Source organism: Oncorhynchus gorbuscha, unplaced genomic scaffold (genome assembly GCF_021184085.1).
Source record: "Oncorhynchus gorbuscha isolate QuinsamMale2020 ecotype Even-year unplaced genomic scaffold, OgorEven_v1.0 Un_scaffold_5458, whole genome shotgun sequence".
Classification (NCBI taxonomy): domain Eukaryota; kingdom Metazoa; phylum Chordata; class Actinopteri; order Salmoniformes; family Salmonidae; genus Oncorhynchus; species Oncorhynchus gorbuscha.
In genome coordinates, this window is record NW_025749261.1 from 1 (window position 1) to 22913 (window position 22913).

General features: G+C 42.0%; 1 pseudogene; it reads left to right on the forward strand.

Moving 5' to 3' along the window:
* The first annotated feature begins 2863 nt into the window (after positions 1–2863).
* LOC124029090 lies at positions 2864–21304 on the forward strand (annotated as a pseudogene).
* Positions 21305–22913: the final 1609 nt, after the last annotated feature.

Genomic DNA, 22913 nt, shown 5'->3' on the forward strand with positions numbered 1-22913 from the left:
GTGCTTTGATTCATATGATTTAACCTTCACCTCAATCTCTTTCTCCACCCTCCATTTCACCCCACCTTCTCTCATCTCTCCCTCCCTCCCTCTCTCCTTATCTCATCTCTCCCTCCCTCCCTCTCTCCTTATCTCATCTCTCCCTACCTACCTCCCTCTCTCCTTCTCTCTCCCTACCTCCCTCTCTCCTTATCTCATCTCTCCCTCCATCTCTCCCTACCTACCTCCCTCTCTCCTTCTCTCTCTACCCCTCCCTCCATCTCTCCCTACCTACCTCCCTCTCTCCTTCTCTCTCTCTACCCCCCTCCCTCCATCTCTCCCTACCTACCTACCTCTCTCCTTATCTCATCTCTCTCTACCCCTCCCTCCATCTCTCCTTATCTCATCTCTCCCTCCATCTCTCCCTACCTACCTCCCTCTCTCCTTATCTCATCTCTCCCTCCATCTCTCCCTACCTACCTCCCTCTCTCCTTATCTCATCTCTCCCTCCATCTCTCCCTACCTACCTCCCTCTCTCCTTATCTCATCTCTCCCTCCATCTCTCCCTACCTACCTCCCTCTCTCCTTATCTCATCTCTCCCTCCATCTCTCCCTACCTACCTCCCTCTCTCCTTCTCTCTCTACCCCTCCCTCCATCTCTCCCTACCTACCTACCTCTCTCCTTATCTCATCGCTCCCTCCATCTCTCCCTACCTACCTCTCTCCTTATCTCATCTCTCTCTACCCCCTCCCTCCTACCTACCTCCCTCCCTCCATCTCTCCCTACCTACCTCCCTCTCTCATTCTCTCTCTACCCCTCCCTCCATCTCTCCCTACCTACCTACCTCCCTCTCTCCTTCTCTCTCTCTACCCCCCTCCCTCCTCCATCTCTCCCTACCTACCTCCCTCTCCTTCTCTCTCTACCCCTCCCTCCATCTCTCCCTACCTACCTCTCTCCTTATCTCATCTCTACCTCTCCCCCCTCCCTCCATCTCTCCCTACCTACCTACCTCTCCTTATCTCATCTCTCTCTACTCCCTCCTCTCCCTACCTACCTCCCTCTCTACCCCCTCCCTCCCTCCATCTCTCCCTACCTACCTCCCCTCTCCTTCTCTCTCTCTACCCTCCCTCCTCCATCTCTCCCTACCTACCTACCTGTCTCCCTTCTCTCTCTCTACCCTACCTCCCCTCCCTCCATCTCTCCCTCCACCTCACCTCCCTCTCTCTTTATCTCATCTCTCTCTCACCCCTCCCTCCCTACCTACCTCCCTCTCTCCTTCTTCTCTCTACCCCCTCCCTTCCCTCCTCCATCTCTCCCTACCTACCTACCTCTCCTTATCTCATCTCTCTCAATCTCCTCCCTCCATCTCTCCCTACCTACTCACTCTCTCCTTATCTCATCTCTCTCTACCCCTCCCTCCCTACCACTCTCTCCACCCCCTCCCTCCATCTCTCCCTACCTACCTCTCTCCTTCTCTCTACCCCCTCCTCCCTCCATCTCTCCCTACCTACCTACCTGTCTCCCTTCTCTTCTCTCTTCTCTCTTACCCTCCCTCCCTCCATCTCCTACCTACCTCCCTCTTCCTTCTTCACTTCTACCTCCCTCCATCTCTCTCACCTACCTCCCTCCCTCTCCTCACTCTCTTACCCCCCTCCCTCCCTCCATCTCTCCCCACCTACCTCCCTCTCTCCCCTTGTCACTCTCTACCCCCCCTCCCTCCTCCATCTCCCTACCTACCTCCCTCTCCTTCTCTCTTTCTCTACCCCCTCCCTCCATCTCTCCTACCTACCTCTCCTCCTTCTCTCTCTACCCCCCTCCCTCCATCTCTCCCTACCTACCTCCCTACCTCCCTCTCTTCCTTCTCTCATTCTCTCTCCCTCCATCTCTCCCTAGCCTACCTCCCTCCTCTCCTTCTCTCTCTACCCCTCCCTCCATCTCTCCCTACCTACCTACCTCTCTCCTTATCTCATCTCTCTCTACCCCCTCCCTCCCTACCTACCTCCCTCTCTCCTTCTCTCTCTCTACCCCCTCCCTCCCTCCATCTCTCCCTACCTACCTACCTCTCTCCTTATCTCATCTCTCTCTACCCCTCCCTCCATCTCTCCCTACCTACCTACCTCTCTCCTTATCTCATCTCTCTCTACCCCCTCCCTCCCTACCTACCTCCCTCTCTACCCCCTCCCTCCATCTCTCCCTACCTACCTCCCTCTCTCCTTCTCTCTCTCTACCCCCTCCCTCCCTCCATCTCTCCCTACCTACCTACCTGTCTCCTTCTCTCTCTCTACCCCCCTCCCTCCCTCCATCTCTCCCTACCTACCTCCCTCTCTCCTTCTCACTCTCTACCCCCCTCCCTCCCTCCATCTCTCCCTACCTACCTCCCTCTCTCCTTCTCACTCTCTACCCCCTCCCTCCCTCCATCTCTCCCTACCTACCTCCCTCTCTCCTTGTCACTCTCTACCCCCCTCCCTCCCCTCCCTCCCTCCATCTCTCCCTACCTACCTCCCTCTCTCCTTCTCTCTCTCTACCCCCTCCCTCCATCTCTCCCTACCTACCTCCCTCTCTCCTTGTCACTCTCTACCCCCCTCCCTCCCTCCATCTCTCCCTACCTACCTCCCTCTCTCCTTATCTCATCGCTCCCTCCATCTCTCCCTACCTACCTCCCTCTCTCCTTGTCACTCTCTACCCCCCTCCCTCCCTCCATCTCTCCCTACCTACCTCCCTCTCTCCTTCTCTCTCTCTACCCCCCTCCCTCCATCTCTCCCTACCTACCTACCTGTCTCCTTCTCTCTCTCTACCCCCTCCCTCCCTCCATCTCTCCCTACCTACCTCCCTCTCTCCTTCTCTCTCTCTACCCCATCCCTCCCCTCCCTACCGGTCTCTCAGGAGACGTGGTGTCAGGGAGGCCGCTCCATCTCTCTGGGGGACTACAGTGAGGAGTGGAGGGGCCCATCGCCGCCTGGCCCATGCACTGCAAACGCTGCTCCCAGCAGCTCGCTTCCACGGGGTCATCCAGAAACAGGCCCTCCACCTGAGACAAGTAAAGATGAAACACATGACAGTTCTTAAACCTGTTTTTGCTTTGTCATTATGGGGGTAGTGTGTGTAGATTGATAAAATGTGTATTTATTTAGATTAAGGCTGTAACGTAACAACATTGGGGAAAGAGAAAAGGGTCTGAATACTTTCAGAATGACCTGTATATGTACAAATTCATTGTTTTACACAATATTTGAACACATTTGATCAAAGGAAAGATTCCCTGACCAAGGTGGATGAATGTTTGTCATGTTGCTAGGATCCTAATCTGGGTTAAACCAGAACTAAAATATTTTGTCATTTGTTCAGATGCTTGATTAGGTTCTGTGGGTAAAAAAAAGCCTGTTAGAAATAAAGATTTGGGTTCGTGAAGTATTCACCCTCACAAAAAGAATCTCTCAGCTTCAGCATTCTAGAGTTCTATATAATTATATGGTCTCCTTTGCTCCTGTATAGTTAATTGCAATGTCTACTCCACGAAGACCTTCAACCTTTCTGGGGGTCAAAACATTGTAATGAACTATAATGGAGCATACACCAATGTGCAGGTATTTCAACCCTTGCACAGAACACAGAACACTTTCTACCAAGGAGGAAACAGCAGCATGGAACAAATACACTGTGTTCTGAGAAGGAATGTAAACCAGCATGTACCAGTACACTGACTGACTCAACTGGAGATTACACAATGCAACACAACCTCAGCAACATGCCAACCACAACTTCATGATGTATCACTTGTTGTACTTCTTGTTTGTGGCCTTGTGTAATGACGATGATGGTGTTTCAAATTGGAAAGTTAACCCCAAAAAAGCAGTTACAAGTCAGCGGGTAACTCCCTCTTCTTAAGTTGAGCCAATCGATGTTTAGTTTACAGTGAGGGAGTTTATATCTGAATATGTAACCTGTGATCCATCAGGTGCTGCTGAACTATAACGGCAGAGCTGCGGATCTCTGAGGATTTCACTGTAGCAGCCAGTAACATCATCACCACACTGGCCTTTGGGAAAGAGGTGAGGATCACACCTGGGTTCAAATAGTTTTTGTTGTCTGCGCTTGATTGAGCTTGCCTGGCACAACGGAATCAATGGAACAGTCCCAAAAAAGAAACCACACCCATTTGATCCGGCTGCTCCAGACAGGCTAACTCCCGGTATCTGGAAGAAAACCACACCCATTTGATCCGGCTGCTCCAGACAGGCTCAATCAAGTATCTGGAAGAAACCACACCCATTTGATCCCGGCACCTCCAGACAGGCTCAATCAAGTATCTGGAAGAAACCACACCCATTTGATCCCGGCTGCTCCAGACAGGCTCAATCAAGTATCTGGAAGAAACCACACCCATTTGATCCCGGCTGCTCCAGACAGGCTCAATCAAATATCTGGAAGAAACCACACCCATTTGATCCCGGCTGCTCCAGACAGGCTCAATCAAGTATCTGGAAGAAACCACACCCATTTGATCCCGGCTGCTCCAGACAGGCTCAATCAAGTATCTGGAAGAAACCACACCCATTTGATCCGGCTGCTCCAGACAGGCTCAATCAAGTATCTGGAAGAAACCACACCCATTTGATCCGGCTGCTCCAGACAGGCTCAATCAAGTATCTGGAAGAAACCACACCCATTTGATCCGGCTGCTCCAGACAGGCTCAATCAAGTATCTGGAAGAAACCACACCCATTTGATCCGGCTGCTCCAAACAGGCTCAATCAAGTATCTGGAAGAAACCACACCCATTTGATCCGGCTGCTCCAGGCAGGCTCAATCAAGTATCTGGAAGAAACCACACCCATTTGATCCGGCTGCTCCAGGCAGGCTCAATCAAGTATCTGGAAGAAACCACACCCATTTGATCCGGCTGCTCCAGGCAGGCTCAATCAAGTATCTGGAAGAAACCACACCCATTTGATCCCAAGCTGCTCCAGGCAGGCTCAATCAAGTATCTGGAAGAAACCACATCCATTTGATCTGGCTGCTCCAGGCAGGCTCAATCAAGTATCTGGAAGAAACCACACACATTTGATCCGGCTGCTCCAGGCAGGCTCAATCAAGTATCTGAAGAAACCACACCCATTTGATCCGGCTGCTCCAGGCAGGCTCAATCAAGTATCTGGAAGAAACCACACCCATTTCATCCGGCTGCTCCAGGCAGGCTCAATCAAGTATCTGGAAGAAACCGCACTCAAGGGATAACCATGATGGAAATATAGTCATGTATTTTATTAACCACTGCCGTGTAAGCTTATCTAAAAGCAGAGACATCGATAAGCAGTTATATATCACAGTTGGAAAAATTGAACCAGGCTGGTTATCTAGTGGGGTTGGTGATCAAATCAAATCAAACTGCATTTGTCACATCTACTAATACAGCAGGTGTAGACTTTACACCTTAAGCCCTTAACCCTTAATGCAGTTTTAAGATAAATACCCAAATAAATACAACAATGAAAGTAACAAATCGTTAAAGAGCAGCAGTAAAATAGCAATAGCGAGGTTATATACAGGGGGGGTACAGAGTCAATGTGGAGGCTATATACAGAGCTGGTACAGTCAATGTGGAGGCTAGTATACAGGGGGTACCGGTACAGAGTCAATGTGGGGTACTCAGGGGTGGTACAGAGTCAATGTGGAGGCTATATACAGGCACTGCACAGAGTCAATGTGGAGGGGGGGGTACCGGCACAGAGTCCACCGGTACAGAGTCAATGTGGAGGCTATATACAGGGGGCTGCACAGAGTCAATGTGGAGGCCATATACAGGGGGTACCGGTACAGAGTCAATGTGGAGGCTGGTATACAGGGGGTACCGGCACAGAGTCAATGTGGAGGCTATATACAGGGGTACCAGTGACAGAGTCAATGGGGAGGCCATATACAGGGGGTAGTACAGAGTCAATGTGGAGGCCATATACAGGGGGCACGGTACAGAGTCAATGTGGGAGGCTATATACATAGGGGTACCTCGGGTACAGAGTCAATGTGGAGGCTATATACAGGGGGTACCGGTACAGAGTCAATGTGGAGGCTATATACAGGGGTACCGGTACAGAGTCAATGTGTGGAGGCTATATACAGGGGGTACCTGTGTACAGAGTCAATGTGAGGCTATATACAGGGGGTACCGTACAGAGTCAATGTGGAGGCAGAGTCATGTGGAGGCCATATACAGGGGTATACAGAGTCATACCGGTACAGAGTCAATGTGGAGGCTATATACAGGGGGGAGTCAATGTGGAGGCCAGGGGTACCAGTACAGAGTCAATGTGGAGGCCTACAGGGGGTATACAGAGTCAAGGGGGTACAGGGGGCACAGAGTCAATGTGGAGGCTATATACAGGGGTACCGGCACAGAGTCAATGTGGAGGCTATATACAGGGGTACAGAGTCAATGTGGAGGCTATATACGGGGGTATACAGAGTCAATGTGGAGGCTATATACAGGGGGGTACAGAGTCAATGTGGAGGCACAGAGTCAATGTGTGGGAGAACCAGTTAGTCCAGGGAATTGAGGTAATATGTACATAGGTAGAGTTATTAAAGTGACTATGCATAGATAATAATAGAGATTAGCAGCAGTGTAAAAAGAGCAATGCAAATAGTCTGGGTAGCTAATTGATTAGATACCAGAGTCTTATGGCTTGGGGGTAAAAGCTGTTGAGAAGCTCCTTGGATATAGACTTGGCGCCCGTACCACTTGCCATGTGGTAGCAGGGAGAACAGTCTATGACCATGGGTGGCTGGGGTCTTTGACACTTTCTAGGGCCTTCCTCTGACACCGCCTGGTATAGAGGTCCTGATGGCAGGAAGCTTGGCCCCAGTGTTGTACTGGGCTGTACGGACTACTCTCTGTAGTACCTTGCGCCTCCGAGGCCGAACAGTTGCCATACCAGGCAGTGATGCAACCCGTCAGGATGCTCTCGATGGTGCAGCTGTAGAACCTTTGAGGATCTGAGGACCCATGCCAAATCTTTTCAGTCTCCTGAGGGGGAATAGGCTTTGTCATGCCCTTTCACGACTGTCTTGGTGTGCTTGCACCATGTTAGATTGTTGGTGATGTGGACACCAAGGAACTTGAAGCTCTCAACCTGCTCCACCGCAGTCCTCACACGAGAATGGGGACGTGCTCAGTCCCCTTTTCCCTGTAGTCCCAATCATCTCCTTTGTCTTGATCACGTGGAAGGAGAGGTTGTTGTCCTTGCACCACACGGCCAGGTCTCTCTGACCTCCTCCCTATAGTCTCGTTGCTGTTGGTGATCAGGCCTACCACTGTTGTGTCATCGGCAAACTTAATGATGGTGTTGAGTCGTGCCTGGCCGTGCAGTCATGAGTGAACAAGGAGTACAGGAGGGGACTGAGCACGCACCTCTGAGGGGGCCCCGTATTGAGGATCAGCGTGGTGAATGTGTTGTGACCTACCCTTACCACCTGGGGGGCAGCCCTTCAGGAAGTCCAGAATCCAGTTGCAGAGGGAGGCTTAGTCCCAGGGCCCAACCTGAAAGGGTTTATCAACTTTTATAAAAGAAAACCTATTGGTGCTTTTTTGAATAATGTAAAATCATGTTATAGAAGGTGGAAAAGGGTTATGCCACATATGGTAAAGCATCTCCTGTACTACTGTGTGTACTGTAAATAATAATAATATTGATCATAATTATGATAATACTAGGATAATGATAATAATAATTATGATAATGATAATAATAATAAAAAATGATTTTAAATAACTGTTCAAGGAAACAAAGACGCTATACATACAGTAGTATCAAATGGTAAATGGTATAAGTGGGACTTCCTGTAATATATTGATTAATTTGTCTGTGTTTGTGACCTTTGTCTATTTGTCTGTGTCTTTTAGTATGAGAAGAGTTCTGCAGAGCTGCAGAGACTGCATGGCTGTCTTAATGAGATCGTGTCTCTATGGGGCTCTCCCTGGATCTCTGCTCTGGACTCCTTCCCACTGCTCAGGGTCGGTCAAGTTTATACACTCAGACTACACTATCTGACAGGGAAACTGCATGCACAGATAGCTACTCTGATACACAAATTAAAATGTCTAAAATGGTGCAAACAAAAGTGGGAATATGTGATTATATTGTGTAGTTATATTGATCTGTTCCCATTTGTCCAAGAAATTGCCTAATCCGGCCGTTCTCCCGTCTTCTGAAAGAGGTGGCCAGGAGAGATGACATCATCAGAACACATCTGGATGAGTACAAGGTTGGTGTGAATACTGTAGCTTCTTTTCAAACTTATGTTCAAGTAGCCAGCAGCAAACACAAAGACAATCATGTCAAAGTTTTTAAAAGCATCTGTAATGTAATATGGGTACATTGGTAGCATATGGAAGATATGAAATGTATTGCTGCCACAGATGCAGGCACCGAGCAAAACATCAGAGGAAGACATTGCCATCACAAGCGCTCTCTCCTCAACGGCCTTGGGAAGCCCCAGGACACAACACAGGGAGTGGTAGGTTCTTATCATGGTTTACAACCTGAACTCAGATGTAGACGTAAGATAGTGAAGTGAATCTGGACACTACAATTAGTATTATAGGTTACATTTTGTATAGTATGTATTATGAAATTCGTATAATATGTTTTGAATTTGCAAAAAGTATGATATGTTGCGTATTCTAATTTGTTGTGGCTAACGTTAGCTAGGTGGCTAAGGCTAACGTTAGAAAGGCTAGGGGTTAGGGTTAGGGGTTAAGGTTTGGAGTTAGATTAAAGGGTTAAAGTTTTGGTTAGGGAAGCGTTAGCAAACATGCTAAGTAGTTGCAAAGCATCTAAAAGTAGTAAGTAGTTGCACAGTTGCTAATTAGATAAAAGTTATCCGTGACGAGATTCAAACACACAACCCTTGGGTTGCTAGAGATTCGCGTTAAGTTACTTTCTTTCTTATGTAACCACACCAAACGTAACATATCATACTAATTTGGATTTTCCAGATTAACGTTTACTATGTCATGTCTCGTCTATGAGACCAGGCTGTGGTTTATCATGGTAATCAATCAAAATCACATAGCAAATGCTTACAATATAAGCCTACTAATTGCTATAAATGTGTAATAGTAAGTGTTATATTGCGCATCCGAAATGGCACCCGATTCCCTAGTGCATTACTTTTGACCATGGCCCTGGTTAAAAGCAGTGCACTATATAGAGAATAGTGCCATTTGGGTCACACATATGCTCATGGTCTGCAGTAAGGACATGGTCCATTCACAGGTCCTGACAGACACTCACGTCCACATGGCCACTGTGGACCTTCTGATCGGGGGAACAGAGACAACAGCTGCCTGGCTCAGCTGGACTGTGGCCTTTCTACTGCACAGGCCTGAGGTACACTACAAAACTCTATACACTACAGAACACAATACACTACGCAACACTACAGACCACAATACACTACACTACACTACAGAACTCAATACACTACGCAACACTACAGAACTCAATACACTACGCAACACTACAGAACTCTATACACTACACTACAGAACTCTATACACTACACTACAGAACTCTATACACTACACTACAGAACTCTATACACTACACTACAGAACTCAATACAATACGCAACACTACAAAACTCAATACACTACACTACACTACAATAACTCAGTACACTACACCACCACAGAACTCAGTACACATGCAACACTACAAAACTCTCTATACACTACACTACACTACACTAAATAACTCAGAACTCAATACAATACACTACACTCTACACTACAGAACTCTATACACTACACTACAGAACTCTATACACTACATACACTACACTACAGAACTCTATACACTACACTACAGAACTAACTACAATACGCAACACTACAAAACTCAATACACTACACTACACTAAATAACTCAGTACACTACACTACAGAACTCTATACACTACACTACAGAACTCTATACACTACACTACAGAACTCTATAAACACACTACAGACCTCTCAATACGCAACACTACAAAACTCTATACACTACACTAACAGAACTCTATACACTACACTACAGAACTCAATACATACACTACACTACAAAACTCTATACACTACACTACAGAACTCTATACACTACACTACAGAACTCTATACACTACACTACAGAACTCTATACACTACACTACAGAACTCAATACAATACGCAACACTACAAAACTCAATACACTACACTAAATAACAGAACTCTATACACTACACTACAGAACTCTATACAATACTAACACTACAAAACCTATACACTACAAAAACTCTATACACTAACAGAACTCAGTACACTACACTACAGAACTCAATACACTACGCAACACTACAGAACTACACTACAATACTACACTACAAAACTCAATACACTACGCAACACTACAAAACTCTATACACTACACTACAGAACTCTATACACTACACTACAGAACTCTATACACTACGCACTACAGAACTTTATACAATACAACACTACAGAACTCAATACACTGAACGCTATAACACTACAGAACTCTATACACTACACTACAGAACTCAATACACTACACTACAGAACTCTATACACTACACTACAGAACTCTATACACTACACTATAGAACTCTATACACTACACTACAGAACTCTATACACTACACTACAGAACTCTATACACTACACTATAACTCTATACACTACACTAACTGTATACACTACACAACTCTATACACTACAGAACTCTACACTACACTACATAACTGTATACACTACATAACTGTATACACTACACTCAAGGTGAACTCTATACACTACAGAACTCTATACACTACACTACAGAACACTATACACTACACCACAGAACTCTATACACTACACTACAGAACTCTATACACTACAGAACGCAATACTCTACACTACATAACTCTATACACTACACCACAGAACTCTATACACTACATAACTGTATACAGACACTCTACACACTACAGAACCAATATACACTACAGAACTCTACACTACACTACAGAACTCTATACACTACAACTGAACACTACACTACAACTACACTACAGAACTCTATACACTACACTACAGAACTCAATATACGCAACACTACAAAACTCAATACACTACACTACACTAAATAACTCTATACACTACACTACAGAACTCAATACACTACACTACAAAACTCAATACACTACACTACACTAAATAACTCAGTACATACACTACACTACAGAACACAATACACTACACCACAGAACTCTATACACACACAACTCTATACACTACACTACAGAACACAATACTTACACCACAGAACTGTATACACTACACTACAGAACTCTATACACTACAGACCGCAATACTCTACACTACAGAACACAATACTCTACACCACAGAACTCTATACACTACAGAACTCTATACACTACAGAACTCTATACACTACACTACAGAACTCTATACACTACACTACAGAACTCTATACACTACACTACAGAACTCTATAAACTACACTACAGAACTCTATACACTACACTACAGAACTCTATACACTACACTACAGAACTCTATACACTACAGAACTCTATACACAGAACAGAACTCTATACACTACACTACAGAACTCAATACAATACGCAACACTACAAAACTCAATACACTACGCTAAATAACTCTATACACTACGCTACAGAACTCTATACACTACACTACAGAACTCTATACACTACACTACAGAACTCTATAAACTACACTACAGAACTCTATACACTACACTACAGAACTCTATACACTACACTACAGAACTCAATACAATACGCAACACTACAAAACTCAATACACTACACTACACTAAATAACTCAGTACACTACACTACAGAACTCAATACACTACACTACAGAACTCAATACAATACGCAACACTACAAAACTTTATACACTACACTACAAAACTCTATACACTACACTACAGAACTCTATACACTACACTACAGAACTCAATACAATACGCAACACTACAGAACTCAATACACTACGCAACACTACAGAACTCAATACACTACACTACAGAACTCAATACACTACACTACAGAACTCTATACACTACACTACAGAACTCTATACACTACACTATAGAACTCTATACACTACACTACAGAACTCTATACACTACACTACAGAACTCTATACACTACATAACTGTATACACTACACTACACAACTCTATACACTACAGAACTCTATACACTACACTACAGAACTCTATACACTACACTACAGAACTCTATACACTACACTACAGAACTCTATACACTACACTACAGAACTCTATACACTACACAACTCTATACACTACACTACAGAACACAATACTCTACACCACAGAACTCTATACACTACACTACAGAACTCTATACACTACAGAACGCAATACTCTACACTACATAACTCTATACACTACATAACTGTATACACTACACTACACAACTCTATACACTACAGAACTCTATACACTACACTACAGAACTCTATACACTACACTACAGAACTCTATACACTACACTACAGAACTCAATACAATACGCAACACTACAAAACTCAATACACTACACTACACTAAATAACTCAGTACACTACACTACACTACAGAACTCAATACACTACACTACAGAACTCTATACACTACACAACTCTATACACTACACTACAGAACACAATACTCTACACCACAGAACTCTATACACTACACTACAGAACTCTATACACTACAGAACGCAATATTCTACACTACATAACTGTATACACTACACTACACAACTCTATACACTACAGAACTCTATACACTACACTACAGAACACAATACTCTACACCACAGAACTCTATACACTACAGAACTCTATACACTACAGAACGCAATACTATACACTACATAACTCTATACACTACACTACAGAACTCTACACACTACACTACAGAACTCTATACACTACACGACAGAACTCTACACACTACACTACAGAACTCTATACACTACACGACAGAACTCTACACACTACACTACAGAACTCTATACACTACACTACAGAACTCTATACAATACACTACACTACAGAACACTATAAACTACACTACAGAACTCTATACACTACACTACAGAACTCTATACACTACACTACAGAACTAGATATACTATACTACACTACAGAACTCTATACACTATACTACACTACACTACAGAACTCTATACACACACACTACAGAACTCTATACACTATACTACAAACACTACAGAATTAGATACACAGAACTACAATTCTATACACTACACTACACTACAGAACTCTATACACTACACTACAGAATTAGATAAACTACACTACAGAACAGATACACTCTATACACTACACTAAACATAATTAGATACACTATACTACACTACAGAACTCTATACACTACACTACAGAATTAGATACACTATACTACACTACAGAATTACACTACACTAAACTACAGAATTAGATACACTATACTACACTACAGAACTCTATACACTACACTACAGAATTAGATGCACTATACTACACTACAGAATTAGATACACTATACTACACTACAGAATTATAGAACTATACTACACTACACTACAGAACTCTAAATACACTACACTACAGAATTAGATGCACTATACTCCACTACACTACAGAATTAGATACACTATACTACACTACACTACAGAACTCTATACACTCACACTACATAATTAAATACACTATACTACACTACAGAACTCCTATACACTACAGAATTAGATACACTACACTACAGACACTACCGAACTCTATACACTACACTACAGAACTCTATACACTACAGAACTCTATACAAACTACATAATTAGATACACTATAATGACACCACAGAACAGACACTACACTACACTACACTACACTACAGAATTAGATACACTATACTACACTACACTACCGAACTCTATACACTACACTCAGAATTAGAGAATTAGATGCAGAACTCTATACACTACACTACAGAACTCTACTATACTACACTACAGAACTCTATACACTACACTATACTACACTACAGAATTATACACTACACTACACTACAGAACTCTAGACTACACTACAGAATTAGATGCACTATACTACACTACAGAACTCTATACACTACACTACAGAATTAGATACACTATATACAGAACACTACACTACAGAATTAGATACACTATACTACACTACACAGAACTCTATACACTACACTACAGAACTCTATACATATATATACACTACAGAATTAGATACACTATACTACACTACACAGAACTCTATACACTATACTACAGAACTACTATACTACACTCACAGAATTAGATACACTATACTACACTACAGAACTCTATACACTACACTACACTACACTACAGAATTAGATACACTATACTACACTACAGAACTCTATACACTACACTACAGAATTAGATACACTATACACTACAGAACTCATACACTACACTACAGAATTAGATACACTATACTACTACTCAGGGATACGCGCAATGTCGTCTGGAGTACGTCAAATAAAAATGTGATTCACACCTTTTAAAATGTTTTTTGCTTCACATTTTCAAACAGTTCAACGGGGATTTACATTTGGGTGAGGTTTTTTCCCCGCCTGAGTAACCTCGTTTCACTGCCAAAATAAAATTAAACCACCTAGTGGTTAACAACACAATGTCAAATACAGGTAGACTAGTTAAATAATTAACATCCAATCACATGAACCGTTAACTCGTGGGAATACTAATGGTTCGTATGTAGCCAAACGTAGCTGCTGCTCATGTAGGTATCTGTACTGATGCAAAAGCCATGACAGGGAGACATAGTGGAGTGGTAACAACAGTTGCTCCGATACACTTGGGTACACTGCAGCATCCCACCGAGATACACTATACTACACTGCAGCATGCACTGAGAGGCTCTATACACTGCAGCATCCACCAGAGGCTCTTGGGTACACTGCAGCATCCACCGAGAGGCTTTGGGTACACTGCAGCATGCACCGAGACTCTATACACTGCAGCATGCACCGAGACCTACAGACACTGCAGCATGCACTGAGGATACTACACTACAGCATGCACGAGACACTCACTACACTGCAGCATGCACTGAGAGGCTCTTGGGTACACTGCAGCATGCACTGAGAGGCTCTTTTGCCCATAGGAATGCCTGACAGCTGAAAGACACTTTGGACACTACAGTGAAAATCGCTTATACATACTACACTACAGAACTCTATACTAGCATAGACACACTATACCACACAACACAATACACTACAGAATTAGATATTAGATACACTATACTACACAACTCTATACACTACACTACACTACATAATTAGATACACTATACTACACTACAGCATTAGATGCACTATACTACAGAATTAAATACACTATAGTACAGAACTCTATACGCTACACTACACTACACTACAGAATTAGATACACTATACTTTACTACACTACAGAACTCTATACACTACACTACAGAATTAGATACACTATACTACACAACTCTATACACTACACTACACTACACTACATAATTAGATAGACTACACTACACTACAGAATTAGATACACTACAGAACTCTATACACTACACTACACTACAGAATTAGATACACTATGCTACACTACAGCATTAGATACTACAGAATACACTACTACATAATTAGATACACTATACTACACTACAGCATTAGATACACTATACTACACTACACTATAGAAACTCTATACACTACACTACATAATTAGATATTACACAACTCTATACACTACACTACAGAATTATACTACACTATGAACTACCACTACACTATACACTACATAATTGGATTGCACTATACTACACTCAGAACCCTATACACTACACTACACCACACTACAGAATTAGAAACACTATACTACACTACAGAACTCTTATAATTAACTCTATACAGAACACTACAGAATTGATATACTACACTACACCACAGAACTCTATACTTTAGAATTAGATACACTTTTTTACTTCACACACTACAGAACTTTAGTACACTACACTACAGAATTAGATACACTATACTACACTACATAATTAGATGCACTATACTACACTACACAACTCTATACACTATACGCAGAACTGATTACACTACAGAATTAGATACACTATACTACACTGCCTCTATACACTACATCACTACATTACAACCATCTAGTGGTTATTACAGAATTAGATACACTATACTACACTACAGAACTCAAATACACAGAATTAGATACACTATACTACACTACAGAACTCTATACACTACACTCCAGAATTCACATACCACCAGGGAACAATGTCGTCTGATTCTCACACCTTTTAAAAATGCTTTTTTGCTTCACATTTTCAAACAGTTCAACGGGGATATACATTGGTTTTTCCCGCCTGATTACCTTTTGTTTCACTGCCAAAATTAAAGCATCTAGTGGCTAACAACACAATGTCAAAATACAGGTAGACTAATTAACATCCAATCACATGAACCGTTATTCTCTCGTGGGAATTCCACTAATGGTTCATATGTAGCCAAATAGCTGCTGCTCATGTTGGTATCTGTACTGATGGTGCAAAAGCATGACAGGGAGACATAGTTAACGCTCAAGAAGTTGCCCACGCCACTTGGGTACACTGCAGCATCCACCGAGAGGCTCTTGGGTACACTGCAGCATCCACCGAGAGGCTCTTGGGTACACTGCAGCATGCACTGAGAGGCTCTTGGGTACACTGCAGCATGCACTGAGAGGCTCTTGGGTACACTGCAGCATGCACTGAGAGGCTCTTGGGTACACTGCAGCATGCACTGAGAGGCTCTTGGGTACACTGCAGCATGCACTGAGAGGCTCTTGGGTACACTGCAGCATGCACTGAGAGGCTCTTGGGTACACTGCAGCATGCACTGAGAGGCTCTTGGGTACACTGCAGCATGCACTGAGAGGCTCTTGCTGCCATAGGAATGCCTGACAGCTTGAAAGACGTTTTGGACACTACAGTGAAAATCGTTAACTTTGTTAAAGCAAGGTCCCTGAACTCTCATGCATTTTCTGCACTGTGCAAAGATATGGGCATCGACCATGTAACGCATTTACAACATACAGAAGAAGTGCGCTGGTTATGAAGGGGCAATGTATTGGCATGTTTTTTGGAATTGAGAGACGAGCTTAAAGTTTTCTTTACTGACCATAATTTTCACTTGTCTGACGACTTTCTCACACGACTCACCTATCTGGGTGATGTTTTGTCTTGCCTGACTGATCTGAATCTAGGATTACAGGGACTCTCCACAACTATATTCAATGTGCGGGACAAAATCGAGGCTATGATTATGGAGTTGGAGCTCTTCTCTGTCTGCATTAATAAGGACAACACACAGGTCTTTCCATCATTGTATGATTTTTTGTGTGAAAATGAACTCAAGCTTACGGACAATGTCAAATGTGATATAGCAAAGCACCTGAGTGAGTTGGGAGTGCAATTACGCAGGTACTTTCCGAAGTGGATGACACAAACAACTGGATTGGTTATCCTTCATGCCCTGCCTCCAGTCCACTTACCATATCTGAAACAAGAGAGCCTCATCGAAATTACAACAATCGGTGAAAATGAAACTGTGAAAATTGAATTTAATCAGAATCAGAAACCACTGCCAGATTTCTGAGTATCCTGAGTAATCCTGCCTTGGCAAATCGAGCTGTTAAGACACTGATGCCCTTGTGAGAGTGGATTCTCGGCCCTCATGAAAACTAAATACAGGCACAGACTGTGTGGAAAATGATTTACGACTGAGACTTTCTCCAATACATCCTAACATTGCAGAGCTATGTGCATCCTTTCAAGCACACCCTTCTCATTAAACCTGTGGTGAGTTATTCACAATTTTACATTAAGGTTTTAAATAAGGTTTTATATGTAAGATGGTTAAATAATGAGCAAAAATTATTGATTATTATTATATTATTATTTATGCCCTGGTCCTATAAGAGCTCTTTGTCACTTCCCACGAGCCGCGTTGTGACGACAACTCACATCATTCTTATGTTTAATAAATGTATCGTATAGTGTGTGGCAGGGTTACAATGATGGCAAAAACATCATTTGAGAGTGTGCTGACCCTGGTGCTAGAGGGGTACGCAGCTGGAGGTTGAATGTTTTAGGGACTAATAAAAGTGTGGGAACCACTGCACTAATAACAGAAGTATTCACTACGCTGCAACACACATATTATATACACTACACATCACTACACTACATAACTATTACACTACTGCACTACACTACAGATTTAGATACACTAAACTGCACTACACTACATATTATATACACTACATATCACTACACTACATAACTCTATACACTACACTGCAACACTACATCACACATAACTCTATACACTACACATCACTACACTACATAACTCTATACACTACACTACACTACACTACACTGCTCTATACCACACTATAATACAATGCATTACACTACACTACACTACACTACAATATACTACACATTATACTACAATACACTACACTACAGAAGTATATACACAACACTGCTCTATACCACACTATAATACACATTACACAACACTATACACACTATACTACAATAACCTACACTACACTACACTACACTACAATACAATACAATACATTGTATTCACCACAGACCTTGATATATGCTTTACATAGTATTCTATAGAGATGGAACTAGACTGAAACCCACAGATGTGTTGTTGGCTTGCATTCCATTATAGACTGTAAGTCAAAAATTCTTTTCTCTTTCTAATCTCTCACTGCACCTCCCTTTACCGCTCACTCTCCCTTTCTCTCTCTCTGTCTCTCTCCCTCCCATCTCTCCCTCTTCTCTCTCCCTCCGTCTCTCTTACTCTCTCTCTCCCTCCATCTCTCTCTCTTTCTCTCCTCCTCCTCTCTTTTACTCTCTCTCTTCTTTCTCTCTCCCTCTGTCTCTCTTACTCTCTCTCGCTCCCTCCATCTCTCTCTCTCTCTCTCTTCTCTCTCCCTCCATCTCTCTCTTTCCTCCTCCCTAGGTGCAGTACAGAGGTATGATGAGTTGTGTTCGTGCTGACGCGCTACCTCAGTACAGTGACAGACACAGGCTGCCAGTGCTGTGTGCTGTGATCAGTGAGGTGCTCAGACTCAGACCTGTGGCTCCACAGCTAGCTCACAGAGCCATCAGAGACAGCAGGTGAATAGAAGCTATACCAGGGAGGCTGGTGGGAAGAGCTAGTAGGGACGGGCTAAAATGGAATAAATGGAACAGAGTCAAACATTTCATTTATTTGATGCATTCCATCAAATCCATTCCAGCCATTACAATGAGCCTGTCCTCCTATAACCCCTCCCACCAGTCTCCTCTGAGATATACTACTGTAGTACAGTATAGCATTACTGTATAACATTACTGTATATTCTACTCTATATCATTACTGTATATCTTTACCTATATCATTACTGTATATCTCTACTCTATATCATTACTGTATATCTTTACTCTATATCATTACTGTATATCTCTACTCTATATCATTACTGTATATCTTTACTCTATATCATTACTGTATATCTCTACTCTATATCATTACTGTATATCTCTACTCTATATCATTACTGTATATCTCTACTCTATATCATTACTGTATATCTTTACTGTAATATCATTACTGTATATCATTACTGTATAAGATTACTATATATCATTACTGTATATCATTACTGTATATCTTTACTGTAATATCATTGCTGTATATCATTACTGTATATCATTACTGTATAAGATTACTCTACAGAGCATCTCAATAAATGCACTGTGGGAAAGTATTGTACAGCTATGTGTAACTTTCACCATCCTATGGGAGCTTATGTTTTGATGCTGTTACTCTGCTTTGTACAGTACATTTGCCTTGCCAACTTCCCTTCTGTGCCGTTTTTCTACCTAAATGTAATACCTCATCATACAGTACTAATAATGGATGTTTATACACAGAGTATACAAAACATTAAGAACACCTGCTCTTCCAAATCACAGACTGACCAGGCGAATCCAGGTGAAAGCTATGATCCCTTAATGATGTCACTTGTTAAATCCACTTCAGTCAGTGTAGATGAAGGGGAGGAGACAGGTTAAAAGAATCATTTTTAAGCCTTGAGACAATTGGGACATTGATTGTGTATGTGTACCATTCAGAGGTGAATGGGCAAGACAAAATATTCCATTGCCTTTAAATGGGGGTATGGTAGTAGGTGCCAGGTGCATCAGTTTGTGTCAAGAACTGCAACGCTGCTGGGTTTTTCACTCAACAATTTCCTGTGTGTATCAAGAATCGTCCACCACTCAAAGGACATCCAGCCAACTTGACACAACTGTGGGAAAACATTGAGTCAACATAGGCCAGCATCCCTGTGAACGCTTCGACACCTTGTAGTCCATATCCCAATGAATTCAGGCTGTTTTGAGGAGGGGTACAACTCAATATTAGGAAGGTGCTCCTAATGTTTGATATACTCAATGTATGTGCAATGTATAATTCTGTGTCTATTCCATATGTTCAGTATTGCAGGCTACTTCATCCCTAAGAACACTGTCATCATCCCCAATTTGTTTGGGGCGATCATGACCCTGCAGTGTGGACGGATCCCTATTCCTTCAAACCAGGTGCTGGGCTATTGAGTGTACTGGCAATGTCCCAAATGGAATCATATTCCCTATATAGTGAACTACTATTGATCAGGGCCCATAAGGCTCAGGTTAAAAGTAGTGCACTATATAGGAATAGGGTACCATTTGGGATTCAGCCTAGAATTGCTTTACTTGGCTCAGGAACATAGTTCCAGCAGCAGCTAACAGTAGACCCCTCTCTTTCAGAGCGGTTCCTGGAGGGTGGGGGCCTCGACGCGCTCTCCTGCCTCGGGGGGCGCCGGCTGTGTTTGGGGAGGCTGTGGCCAAAATGGAATTGTTTCTGTTCACCGCCTACTTGTTGCGTGATTTCCAGTTCGTACCTGCTGAAAGCCAGACCTCTCTACCAGACCTGACAGGAGTAGCCAGTGTGGTACTCAAAGCCAAGGCCTACACAGTCATAGCACTGCCCAGACCTGGGCCTTGACCTCTCACAGAGTTTGTTCATGTACAGTGATCACATTACATTTCTATCAATCATTCGGCTCTAGAGGAAGTATTCTTATAAGAGAAGGCATATATTGTGTAGTATTGTGCAGTAATGGTGAAGTAATTGGAATGTATAGAATAATATTTTCTACTTCTAATAAATACTTCCTTTTAACAACAAAGCATGCATTTCTGACTCCCTAAATAGATATACCATAGGTAGCCTGAATGAGAATGCTGATAGCTTTATTAGAAGAGGGTTGGGCTAAAGGTTAGGGTTAACTCAGGGGTTAAAGGTTACTACTACTCTGGCAGGGCTGTAACAAACGGTTTGGGTTTGCGGAGGATCCTCATCAGGTTCCTGGACACTGTAAGGGAGAAACACTGGCTTCTGCTATACCTTACATACTGTACTTACCATACCTCAATATATTTCCATCATTACCATACCTCTAGATCTTCCACTGTACCTTACCATACCTCAATATATTATACCTTACTATACTGAGGGAGTACCTTACCATACCTTAATATATTAAACTATACTGGAGTACCTTAATATATTACTTACTATAATATGTACCTCTAATATATTATACTATACTGTACCTTACCATACCTTAATATATTATACCTTACTATACTGTACCTTACCATACCTTAATATATTATACCTTACTATACTGTACCTTACCATACCTTAATATATTATACCTACTATACTGTACCTTACCATACCTTAATATATTATACCTTACTATACTGTACCTTACCATACCTTAATATATTATACCTTACTATACTGTACCTTACCATACCTTACTATATTATACCTTACTATACTGTACCTTACCATACCTAATATATTATACCTTACTATACTGTACCTTACCATACCTTAATATATTATACTATTACCTACTATATACTACCATACCTTAATATATTATACCTTACTATACTGTACCTACCATATTTTAATATATTATACCTTACTATACTGTACCTTACCATACCTTAATATATTATACCTTACTATACTGTACCTTACCATACCTTAATATATTATACCTTACTATACTGTACCTTACCATACCTTAATATATTATACCTTACTATACTGTACCTTACCATAATATATTATACCTTACTATACTGTACCTATACTGTACCTACAATACCTTAATATATTATACCTTACTATACTGTACCTTACCATACCTTTAATATATTATACCATTACTATACTGTACCTTACAATACCTTAATATATTATACCTTACTATACTGTACCTTACCTTAATATATTATACCTTTACTATACTGTACCTTTACCATACAATATATTATACCTATACTGTACCTTACCATAAAATATTATACCTACTATACTGTACCTTACCATACCTTAATATATTATACCTACTATACTGTACCTACCATACCTTACTATATTATACCTACTATACTGTACTTACCATACCTTAATATATATTATACCTTACTATACTGTACCTTACCATACCTTACTATACTGTACCATACCATAATTTTAATATATTATACCTTGGTAATTATACTGTACCTATTTTATATACCTAATATATTATACCTTACTATACTGTACCTTACCATACCTTACTATACTGTACCTACCT